This window comes from Haemaphysalis longicornis, unplaced genomic scaffold (assembly GCF_048455015.1).
Source record: "Haemaphysalis longicornis isolate Haplotype H1 unplaced genomic scaffold, Haemaphysalis longicornis Haplotype H1 scaffold_4, whole genome shotgun sequence".
Taxonomy (NCBI): domain Eukaryota; kingdom Metazoa; phylum Arthropoda; class Arachnida; order Ixodida; family Ixodidae; genus Haemaphysalis; species Haemaphysalis longicornis.
In genome coordinates this window covers 75,891,799-75,904,141 of record NW_027526361.1, presented here as the reverse complement: position 1 = coordinate 75,904,141, position 12,343 = coordinate 75,891,799, and positions in this window count along the sequence as shown.

The window sequence follows — 12,343 nt, the reverse complement described above, 5'->3', positions numbered from 1 at the left end:
GCAGTCAAGAAAACCTCGGAAAGCAAAGGGGGGAATGCGGTAGGTCACAGAAGCAGACGAAGAATTTTTTGAGTCAGAAAGAAAGTGGTGAAAAAATTCCCACCGGGTGCGAGCCGAACCCACGACCTCCAGAATACCGGTCTGGTGTGATGACCACTACGCTACCGGCGGGGCTGTTTCCCCACCACTTTCTCGGGTATTTCTGTTAAGGTATGTTTTGTTTCCTGCACTTGGGGGTGGTAGCCAGCGCCACTCGGACTATTCGAGGTGAAGGGGACCTTTTTTTTAACCCCCGGGCCATGACTGAAGTGTCTACGACATGTCGAGAGTGGTCGACCAGCGTTGAACCCCCTTAAAGGAGACATGAAGAGAAAATGCAAGTTGGTTTTATTCGAAAGATTTCGTGTTTTATAGTGCCCCCAGCGCTTGTCCGGATACAAACGGTGCTTTATTCACCGAGAAATTAAACAATTTAGGTTAAAATTTTGATTTTCCCGCTCAATCGTGCGTTTTCGTGGTCCCAAGTGACATCACAGGAACCGACCGCTCTGCAGCCTAGAGTACCTTCATTCACGCATCCGCCGTACAGGGTAGAGACACGTATACGCTGGCGCCGCCATTTTTGGTTGCTCGCTCGCCGCCGAAGCAAGTCATTGTATCAAAACCGCGCTAAAATTATCGCCGCAACGCGGTTTACTGAAGAAGTTTGAATCATATTGTCTGTTTCGCGTTGCTAGGTCTCGTGGGAAACGAAAAGAATAACGCGTTGAGCCCGTTGGCCCAATTGCGGCGGCACGGGACCGTTCAAAGGTTGTCTCCACCCTGTAAAGCGGTGTTGGTTTGTTCCCGCGTTTCTTTACGTTCCGTAACCTAGATGGCGCCACCATACCGTGGCAAACGTTTGGTTTGTTTTTGCCCGCATTTATACCTGGCTTGTTTTTGTTCTGGGAGAAAATATTCGTTCCCTAAAACAGTGCTCGCTCGACAAATGTGGTCACGTAAGACACCGTTGCTTGCGTCAATCGGCCAGTGTCGTCTGAGACAACCCCAAGCCCCGTAGTGCTGTGCAGCTAAACCAAGCATGCTGTGGGCAGTACGAACAGCAGAACGCATCAGTACTTCTATGTTTACATGTGCTTTCGTAACTTCCACTGTTTGTCCCATCATTCTTATTGCTTTGTAAAGAATGTGCCCTAAATTTAAGCGCAAATCGCTCGTTCGTCTAGTTTGTAAGCTCTACCTAATTTGCGTCTGCTTCTGCCAGCCTCCTCCAATCGCAGAGCTTAGCTCATGTGACATCATAGGTTCTGTTGCGGGAAATGAGCTGGTGGGTCGCATGACCATTTACGTTTTTCCTAATTATGTAGCTTATTTGAGCGAAGTTTACGTTAAAAGTGGTGTCAATATGATTCTAACGAGACAATCTTTTGAATGAACCAAACTTGTGTTTTCTCTTCATGGCTCCTTTAAGCTACCTTTGGCACCAAGACTGCCAGAACAGAGGCCCTCGCTATGCATGTAGCGAATCAGAAAATGGGAAATGAGGGGCTCGGTGAATTAAGACAGAATAAGGGTTGGCAGCCAAGGAAACCTCGGAAAGCAAAGGAGGGAATGCGGTAGGTCACAGAAATAGAAGCAGATGAAGAATTTTGTGAGTCAGGAAGTGATAAATATATATATATATATATATATATATATATATATATATATATATAGGATACGATAGCCCATGGCGAAAACGTAATCCACCACGTGGATTTACGGCGTCAGATATTCGCGACAGAGGTTCAGTTGTTCATCAGCGCCTGTAGTTTTTGGTTCTTTACTTTGTCCTGTCTTATTCGCTGTTTCTCTTCGTTTCCAGTATACCTTGCCGTTGCGCTTATGTCTACGCCGCTAAACTACATAGAAATCGGGGTGCGGGTGAAGATATTTTTTGCCGCCCTACAAAAAGATTGCGTTTATGCGGCCTACCATGTAGCGCCAAATTCGCAGATAAGTTGGTGAGAGAAAATCAGCGCTTTTGCGGTCACCTCCATTCTCTCTTAGCAAAGGCTTGAATCAAGAAATACGTGTTAGTTTGTATGCTCGTCGATGGCGCTGCGTAACTGTTATTGAAATATCGTTGTTATCACCTAAATTATACCGTAAAAGAAGTGTCAACATTTATCATTATGAAAACTTCGCATACGTGTAACGAAATCGGCTGCTTCTTGCTGTATTTGCCTGTTAAAAGCTCGAACGACGTCCGTCTTGAAGCACCAAACGCCAAAACTGGCAATGTGAAAGAAAAAGCAATGCCAAAAATAATGCGAAAAAATAATATCCCGTGGTTTGGTAAAAGGAGCTCTAAAAGACAAAGGGAGGGGACTGTGAACATGAAGCAAGAACCGCTTTCGTCCATTTTCGTACTATTTCTTTACGACAGTTTCTAAAATGAAACTTGCCGTCTTTTTAAAATTTAACACGGGGCACTGACAAGCTTGCAATGTTGATGGTGATGACTGGATGTGTATGGTGCAAGGCCGACTTTGGGAAAAGGGCGTCAAAAATACTTACTTGATGAGGGTGGTGGGAAAGGTTATACTAGAGCCTTTCAGCAAAAATAAATATGAAATGAATTAAAAGCCAAGAAAGACGGCTGGTGTAGAGGGCCATTTTTTTATTACACATGATGTGTCACGTGACAAGACATGATATTTCACGTAACATGCATGACATGTCACGTAGCCGAATACGACTGAGTTGTCTTGAAAGAAAAGTAAGTATTGGAGTGCACGGGTGCTCCTCTAACAGACAACTCGAAGAATACGCAGACGGCAAGCAGCAGTCAACAAAGTGACGTGGGCAGGCGAGCGTGGGGAGTCCAACACCGCAATGGCTGCCCGGGGAGTATTTAGCTATCGGCGCAGTTGTTTCTCAAAACGTCGAACTACAGCGAGAACACTGAATATCAAAGAAGATTGTTCTAGGCTAGTGACGTCAGGGCAAAACACTCTCCCTATCAAAAACAGATAGCCCGTGCGGTTTTGAAAAGAAAGGAAGAGATAAAAACACTGATAACAGCAGAACGCCGCCGGATGGTAAAAACTAAACAGAAGCATACAAATAGAATGCATGGTTCGTGGCATAATGTATTTGCACCTTCAATGTACTAGCACCATAATAATAAGGCCTTTCCTTCTGCAATTCCGATGCAAACAAAATTTTAACGTCGAGTTAAAAAAAACAGTGATTTTTTGTATCCCAACGACTCCCTGCACATTAGAATCTTGCCTTGAGCCCGCATTTTGTGCCTGCATGTTGCAGAATACTTAGGGGTTACGGTTCTGTAAGGAAGCAAACATTTCAACGATTTTATTTATTATTGTGCTTGCACTTTGCGCTTACCGTCCCCGCTGAAAAGGGACACTTAGTGCATTCCTTCTACGCTGCTCAATGAATATTCGATAGCGCCGTGTAGGCCACTTTGGCATATTGGGTTTTGTAAATAAGACAAAGTTTTCTTCAAGTAACCTACGCAGTCTAAGGACGTTCTTCTAATCTTAAGCAATCTGAAGCTGCGTATTCTCGGGTTGTTTTACTGAATGCATCTGAAGGTGGTTGCAGGAAGGCAGCGAAAACGTTGGCGTGGACGTTTTTGGTGGCACGTTTACACTAGCGTCGCAAAATTACTTGTCTGTTTCATTTACACTTGACAACAGAAGGGAGCGCGAGAATAGCGCGACCTCGGAAGGATTTCTCATAGTCAGCAACTTACCGCTTCTCCGGTGACAAAGTTCGGTAGCGAAAGTGCTGACGAGGTTTTCTCCTGTCTACAAACACTCCAAGCACTTGACATTAACCGCCTACCGTTATCCCTAAACAAATTGATGATGGCTACCTTGAAGGCGCGCGAGACGTTGCCCGGACTTACATTTTTTTTTATGAAACCAGCACTTGCAGAGGCGCAAACAAGCCCAAAATACTGAAATTTGCCGACACTAAAACACGCGAAGTGAGTGTTCAAGACTGCGTTATACAAGAACGACAGCTTCAGCCAGACTTCCGGTCAGCGCACGCCCAATCCACGGTAATCTCGGCAGCTTTATTGCGAGTTGCGGAGTCAGCATCGGGAGTCTACTCAAAATCTTTGGAGACACCCACGGTTCAATGTAAGTCAAGTGGGCAGGATGCGACCGGGCCTGTCTGCTCGCATCAGTGCCGTGCCCTTTTCTGAACGAGCGGAATGGCGGAAGAAATCGCCTATGAATTCTTTTGAAAGCGGGCGTTGGACACCAGTTAGGAAATCCGGTCTCTACCTCTTTTTTTTTATTGAACTGGGCATGTTCTCGTGAGGTGGAAGCATCTACCGCGTCGGACCCGTTCTTCCGGAACTAGAACCGTTCATTTATTCGAGCGTATTCGTTTACCCTTGCTTCCGTGGCCATCTTAGTCCAGCGGCGCTTTGAAATTGTTTTTCAAAAAAAAAAAATTCCGGTAAACTTCCTTTGTCTCTCCTTCCCTCCTCACTTTACACAGCGTCATTGTTCTCCCCCTGGTGGTCGGATTCAAACGGGATCACTGCGGCTCGTTCCTACGTCTATTTTTCCGAAGCCTGCTCATCCGAACTGCCACTCCCGTACCTCCCGTGAAGAGATTAATAGCCCATTACATCGTCTGGGCTGCGCTCGAATTCCCCTTTGTTGACCCGTCAGAGAGCGTGCAGTTCTTTGTAGCGAGCGGTAGCCGTGTGTTTGTGAGCTGATGAACGGGCCACGCTTTCTGAAGAGAATGCTTCTAGTTTGTTTCGGTGATGGTGGTTACACTGGCATTCCCTATAGCTCAGGGATAAGAAATTAGGTTAGTTTGGCCAAGTTTTGTAACGGAAACTACTTCCGTTAGATATAGCGTGTTGTGTAAGAATTCTGAGAATCCAATTAGAGGACCGGGCAGTGCAGCTGTAGTTTGGAATAACTGCACCTCGTTTCAATTTAGCGCACAAGCGCGGCATTTTTTAAACAGAACCTCATCCCTGAAACCAATGCATAGGAGCACCGCTTTTGTATAGGAAGTGTGAAATGGATGTTTGGCAAGGAAGCTTGTGTGCGAGTCAGTATTGAAACTACAGCAAAGGCTCAGCTGGTGGAACATGTATTATTCGGTGCAAAGGATGAAACCGTCTGTGTTGTTCTGGGAGTATTGATGAGTTATATGTGTCAATACTCTAATATGAGATTCCGTCGCTGCCTGGAACGCTGCTCCGTATTAGTATTAACGCGGAGCTGGTATAAATTATACAGCATGAGTGGAAAACTTACAGAAACAAAAATACAGACATCCTTGTAATTATCAAATCAAATCAAATCGTTTATTTTCTTTTCTTTTACAAAAGGAGGGCACAATCGCAAAAAGCCACTGTTACAAGCGACTTGACGAAATGGCAGCCCCGGTTTCCGACAACAGCAGATATCACGACCATATGCGATATTATTTCATCCCACATCTTGCGAATTAAACGAGCAAGAAAAAAAAGACACACACACACGCACATGCACACACACACACACACACACACACACACACACACACACACACACACACACACACACACACACACGCGCGCACGCACACACGCGCACACACACACACACACACACACACACCAACACACGCACAGAAAAGAGAAATAAAAGGAAGGCATAATAATCAAATCAAATCACAGTCATGGCCATATGCTTAGCGGAAGCAGGAATGGTAATAAGTATACAATTGCTATAATATGGGCATAAGAAGCACTATATAGAACAACTTTTTTTTCAACAAGTGGAATCAATTTTTTTAAGGAAGGCTGTATACATAAGACATCGGAAAACAGTGACCAATAGGTACTTTATACAATTGCTAATTTCTCAAAAGAAGAAAAAAACTGACACCCAAGGCTTTTTCGGGAAACACAGAGTGTTTTTAGTTTTTTCGGAGAAAGGCGGTATATATCAATGGAAATGGTGTCGTATCTATTTAGCAACACCGGGACGTTATACGTTAATGACTGGAGACAAATTGTTGCGGGGTGTCGGCTTGTACAAGGACGGAAAACGCGTTTGGTACGCCACAGCGTTTTTTGTTAGGTTACATATGTCACTAACGAATGAGTTGCGGCTTTTAACAGCTACACGAAAGCAGTTTAGCAATCTGAAGTTGTAAAGAATTAGTGCGTTAACGACACGGAATCGAGTGAAAAGCTCTTTTATGTGGTAGTGATAGGGGACATTCGCAAAAATTCTTAAGGCCTTTTTCTGTAGGGTCAATAACCTAGTCATACTTGTGTGTGTTGTGGTACCCCACAATAAATGGGAGCGGGAGAAGTACGGAAAGATAAGGGAATTATACAACAATAGTTTAATGCGTTCCGGAAGTGTATATCTATTTCTATTAATTACGCCAACAGTTCTGCAGAATTTCTGATGCACGTCGTTGATATGTTGATCCCAGGTTAAGTTGCAATGGGAGCGGACTCCCAACACCTTCACAGTTGTTACTAATTCTATGTTGTTTGTATCGATAGTAAGTGTTAGTGGCGAAACATTTTTCTTTTTTTTGCCTAAAAAGAATACCCTTTGTTTTGTCTGTATTTATTAGCAGAGAATTTTGCCTGGCCCAGGTTGCAAGGGGGGGAAGAATATCATTACTAGTTTCCTGCACATCCTCAGTTGTCGTACCAGTTATTAACAAGGTTGTGTCATCTGCATAGCAGACAAGCGAAGCTTTTGGCTACACAAGGCGTTTGGAGGGTCGTTGACACATATGCAGAAAAGAAGTGGTCCTAGAATGCTCCCCTGGGGAACACCTGAGCCGATGCGTTTAAGTTCGGACAAAAATTGTCCCAGACAGACATATTGTTTTCGATATTTCAAGTAGGAGGACCTAAGGGTGTGATCAGCCCCCCCGTACGCCATACGAGTGAAGTTTATCCAGTAATGTTTGTCGATTTAAGGAATCAAAAGCCTTTGAAAAATCTATGTATATACCTAATGTCAGTTTGTTTTGCGAAAAGTTATGCAGGATTATTTCTTTCTGTTCAGTAAAGCCGTTTCTGTGGAGCAGTGCTTGCGAAATCCATGTTGAAAACAATGTAACGATAGGTTTTTATTAAGGAACTGGGATAATTTGGCGTGTATAAGCTTTCAAATTACTTTAGAGAATACCGGTCAGATAGATATTAAGAGTTATGCGACCCATAAGAGCAGCTGATCCACTGATGATGATGGTTAGAGTTTTTTGGCGCAAGGCCAGCTGTGGCAAAGAGCGCCAAACAAAAGTATCTAAAAGAAAATAGTGGCTACTAAAGCCAAAATAACAGTAAAATCAATTAACGGCAATGGTGATGGCTGCTGTATGGGGACAGATTTGATTATGCGTGATAGGAAATGAGGTTTAAAAACTTCACGTCTGACAAGTACTCAAGCACACGTTTCACGGAAAACATGGCATCGTCACCCAGAAACAGCGATGGATGTAGGGCAATATGTTGTCTGTAGAGTTCTCTGAAGTGTCTGTGTAGTGTTGTGTGAAGTGCCTTGCATGAGATTAGTATGTGCACTACGGAGAGGGCCTCTCTGCACCTGCTGCACTGGGGTCTAGGAGATCCCGTCAGCAGATACGAGTGCGTCGCACGGGTGTGCCCTATCCGCAGCCTACCCAAGGCGACTTCCGTGTGTCTGTTGTGTGAGTCAGCTGTGTACCGTCCCAAGTGTGGCTTTATTACATGTAGTTTGTTGTCTGTCTGTTCGTCCCAGTGTGTTTGCCATGTTCTGCGCAGGTGTTGTCTTATGTGTGGCTTGAGGTCTGTGTAGGGTATCGTTGTAATGTCTACAGTGTTCCTGAGTGCAGCAGCAGCGGCCCTCTCGTCTGCCAACTCGTTCCCAGCGATCCCTGCGTGTCCTGGGACACAGCAGAGGACCAGCTCATGCTTTTGTACATACACGGACATGATAGTGTTGAATACAAGATTAACTATGTGGTTTTTTGGGGGCTTGTGCGATGACAGTGCGCGAACAACACTCAAAGAATCTGTATAGATGATGGAATTGGAAATTCGATTTTAAAGAATGTGTCGTACAATAAGTAAAATTCCATACGCTTCTGCTGAAAAAATTGTTGTGTGCACGCTCATGGTTCTGACTGCATTGAAATTTGGACCATGAGCAGCGCACGACACCATAGTGGAGGTTTTAGAAGCGTCTCTATAAAATCCACTGATACATGTCCTCAGGCTTAACACCCGCGTAAGGATACACCAAGAAACAGCTTTATGTAACTAATGTGGCTATGTGGCCTTGTCGGTTAGGCATGATCAAAAGGGGTAACAGCGTCACTAGAACACGGAAAAAATGAGTACTGCACACATACGGGTGCTGAAAGCGTTCAGCGCTCTTGTGGACCCAGTTTTTATTTTGTCCGTGTTCTAGCTGCGCTGCCTTTTTCTTGAACCATATATCACTTGGACAAATGGGGCGTCAAATGTTGCTGCTTTTCCATTTATTTGCATAATTTGGAGGCTGTGATCAATGGGTTGTATTGTTTACTTAAAAGAAAGCGAGATCGTCGGCATCTAATTCACAGTTAGTTGAAGTGTTGCGCTGTAGAATCCATGTAGCAAGAGAGGAAAACTTTACTTCTGCGAATGTTGATCAACCGTGACGTCATTGTCACTCTTGTGAAGCCCCGATATTTGTCGTTCTAAAAAGGTATCCTTTTTAGTAGCGTGAACGGCTGTAACATAGGCGTGAACGCCCTGATTTCGTCTTCACCATCGATCTGAAATGCTCTGCCGAATTCTTTTTACGCCTGTGTCCTATTTTAAGCGGGTTTCTCCTTCCAATTTTGGCTGGTAACTTGGTCCTTATGGTTTCCTTCGTCGCCGAGAAATTCAAGGCGGGGCACTCTTGAGCCACCCAGCCTAAACCGCGTGCGCTGCACAAAAGTGCGAAATTTTATTTTGTCTTTTAGCATTCATTTCGCACTTCAGTCAGCGGATTTCGAATTACAGCGCTGAGAAACCCTACAGCTGCCAGAGATCTCAGGAACTGGCGAACAGTTACGTCAGCGAGATTTTCAGGAACGATCCGGCTGCAGGGATTTGACATGAAAATGTTCAGAAACGTCGCAGTTAAATGGTTACTACTAATAGTCCGGCACTGGAAGGTTATTGGCTTTGCGCAAGAAAATTTCCGATCTATAAAAGTTGTAACTAATTTCCGGAGGACACGTATCGACCCATATCCCTACCTACTTGCGGCGTTAAATCATTGGAGCGTATCCTCAACAATGCGATTATAGATTACCTAGAATCTAACAATATCTTGAACCCAAAATAAGACGGATTCCGGATAAGGCCACTTGCGGATACTTTATCCAGACGGATAAGGTATCGGATAAAGACGGATAAGGCAACTTGCGGAACTAACACAAGACTCTGCAGGCATAATAGACCCCAAACTTCAAGCTCACACAATATTCACATACTTTGCGATAGCATTCGATCGTATGCTTCATAATAAATTAATAGCCACGCTTGAATTCAGTGTCATTAAGAGCAAAGTAATAGCATGGAACTCGGCTTACTTAAAAAATCGTACCCAGTATGCAGTTTTAAAGAATGTAGATTCTGACTTCCATAGTGTATTTTCCGGTGTTCCCCAAGGGTCTGTTTCGCGTCCAACATTATTTCTTATCTACGTTATTGACATCTCTTCTTGTGAGGAACCAGGTGTAACATTTCGACTTTTCGCAGATGAATGCGTAATTTATACTACAATACGCCGTATTGATGACCAGTAAAACTCAATTAGTTTTTAGAAAACATTACCTAATGGCGCGGGAGGGGGATGGAAATTGATATGTCTAAACCAGCGCTTACCGGTACAATCTTAAAGGCTGGAATACTACTCAAGTTGACACTCTAAAACATTGGGGCGTCACATTTCCACAAGCCTTAAATGGGATGACCATGTTACCAATACAAGCGCAGGGTTTTTAAACAACTAGGACTTCTGCGCAGAACATTTAGCAAAGCAACTTCGGCCGTTCCGCTAATCGCCTACAAACCCAGGTCACACCCCTACTAGAATACTAAAGCACAGTGTAGGACCCTCCAGAAATCGCGAGAAACTTGAAAGATTGAAGAATAGTGCTCTGCTGTTTATCTATTGAAAATATTCTTGGCACAACAGTGCAACGGACATGCCCAATCAAGCGCGCCGATCACCTCTGTCCTGCCGGCGTCATGTTGCTTCCATAAAGTTTTTATATCTCTTCTTTTACGGCCGTACAACAATCCCTAAATTCGACTACATTCATCCGCCTGGCCACAGTTCAAGTAGGACAAACCACGCTGAATGCATACGGTCCTTCAGCGCGCATAGCCATGCGTTTAAACATTCATATTTCCCCCGCGCTGTGAACGCATGAAATGCGCCACCAAACGAAGGCGTAAATATGAACATATAGATCAATTTTCATTCGTGGAGAAGCTAACGGTGTCTGTATTGCTATTTTTTGTTGTGGTAGCGCAACGTTTCTTGAAGTGTATCATTGGACTTTTTTGTTCGTATTTTTTCTCATGCGGTAGCATGAGAAAAAATACGTACAAAAGCATGCGATTTCTAGTATATTTTTTTCTCGTGTTCGCGAAGTGTACCAATGTAGCTAATGTACTATTGTTGTACACGCTATTGAAAAAGTGTTCAGTCGTTCCACTTATGGAGACTAAAAATATTGCATTTCTTCACCTTGTATCTTATTAAATACCTGTGACGTATGCCCGCTGCTATATAGGTCAGTATCAGCCATACAGTATTGACATATAAATAAAATAAATAAAAGATTGTTAGTTTAGCGCTTAAAACAATAACTGAGGACATTTAGTTGCTATTTGAATTAGGCAATAGTCCGTGACCCGCATTGTAGTAGGTTGCTCACACGGGCTTTTTTGAAGGGTGTCCAGACGCTTACTCCCCGAATGATGCTTTTCAATAAAGCAGTTGAACGCAGCACTGGTAATAATACAAATTTGTTAATAAACCTACATGTGTTTGCAGACAAAATGTCTAGATGATGCGCAATACCGCTAAGGTATTTGCGCTGTTTGATCGTGAATTCAGTGAGCGCAGCACCTGTGTGATGTGCACAAAAAGCCGGCCTTCACATTTTACAAAACGTTGTCTGCAATACTTCCAGTGCAAGATTAAGGCAACGTAAATGAAGCTCTGTGGTCTCGTTTTGAGGTGTTATGCTAGCCTAGAAACATGTCTGACGTCTACCAATGATAGCTGTTTTTCAAAAGGTGTTTGAGTCACAACTCAAAACAACCTCACAGACCTGTAAATTAACGACAGGGGTTTTTAAATGATGAGCGTGACAGCATGCGTAATTGGTAAATTGGTATGTTATTATGGGTCGGAAAGCCTTGCCATAAAGTAGTGACGCCGGGAGCTTTAAAAAGGGAAAAGGTAAGTGCTTTCGACAGTGTAATGTACCAAACATGTCTTGGCGAACCAAGGCACGTTTATGGCGTCGATTTTTCTGCGTCCCCTTTTTGTCACCACCGTTGTAGCGTTGACGTTTCGGCGCTGGCTTCTCTTTTAAGCTATTTCCAGTTGCAGTTGCTAAAAACATTTCTGGCAGGAAAAAGAACGTGAACACGGTGCAAATATAGGCAAAAACGTTCAGACTTCGTAAAACTGGTGCATGGAATATACATGTCAACACTGCTCAGCGGGAAAGAAATGCTACGTATACTTGGCGAAAAACATAAATATTCGTGCACTCAAAAGTAAACAGTACGCGGGTTCGTGAATTGAAAATAATTTCTCGGTTACGCAACCGTTAACAAATACTGTGGATGTGTAGGCAGTTTTCAGTTCGAAAAAGTTAAAAAGAAACACTAATTTAGGTGCATATTCCAGGGAAGACACCCGACCAATTTGTGTAAATTAATAATTCGGCGCTTTTGTTGCTTCGGAATGCACCTTTGCATAACGGGAATAACCAATAATTCAATAAAAATACATGTTGAAGTGGCTCATAAAAAAATGGTCAACACTGAGGTAGAAACGGCGTCGAAGAAAAACGGCGAAAAAGTGCAACAGAAGCAAATGGTTTTGGCTGGAGTGGTGTCAAGCACAACAAAAAAGTTGTAGAACGACCTAAGCCCTCCTTATTATGGGCTGAGCGCAAAAGCATTAATGCTCAGTTCAACAACGGTTGTAGCGGTTTGACTCCCCGAGCCTAGTTTTTCCACACCCGCTCCTTTTTGGCGCCGAATGTTCGGGGCCGACCACGCATTACAACTGCTATTGAT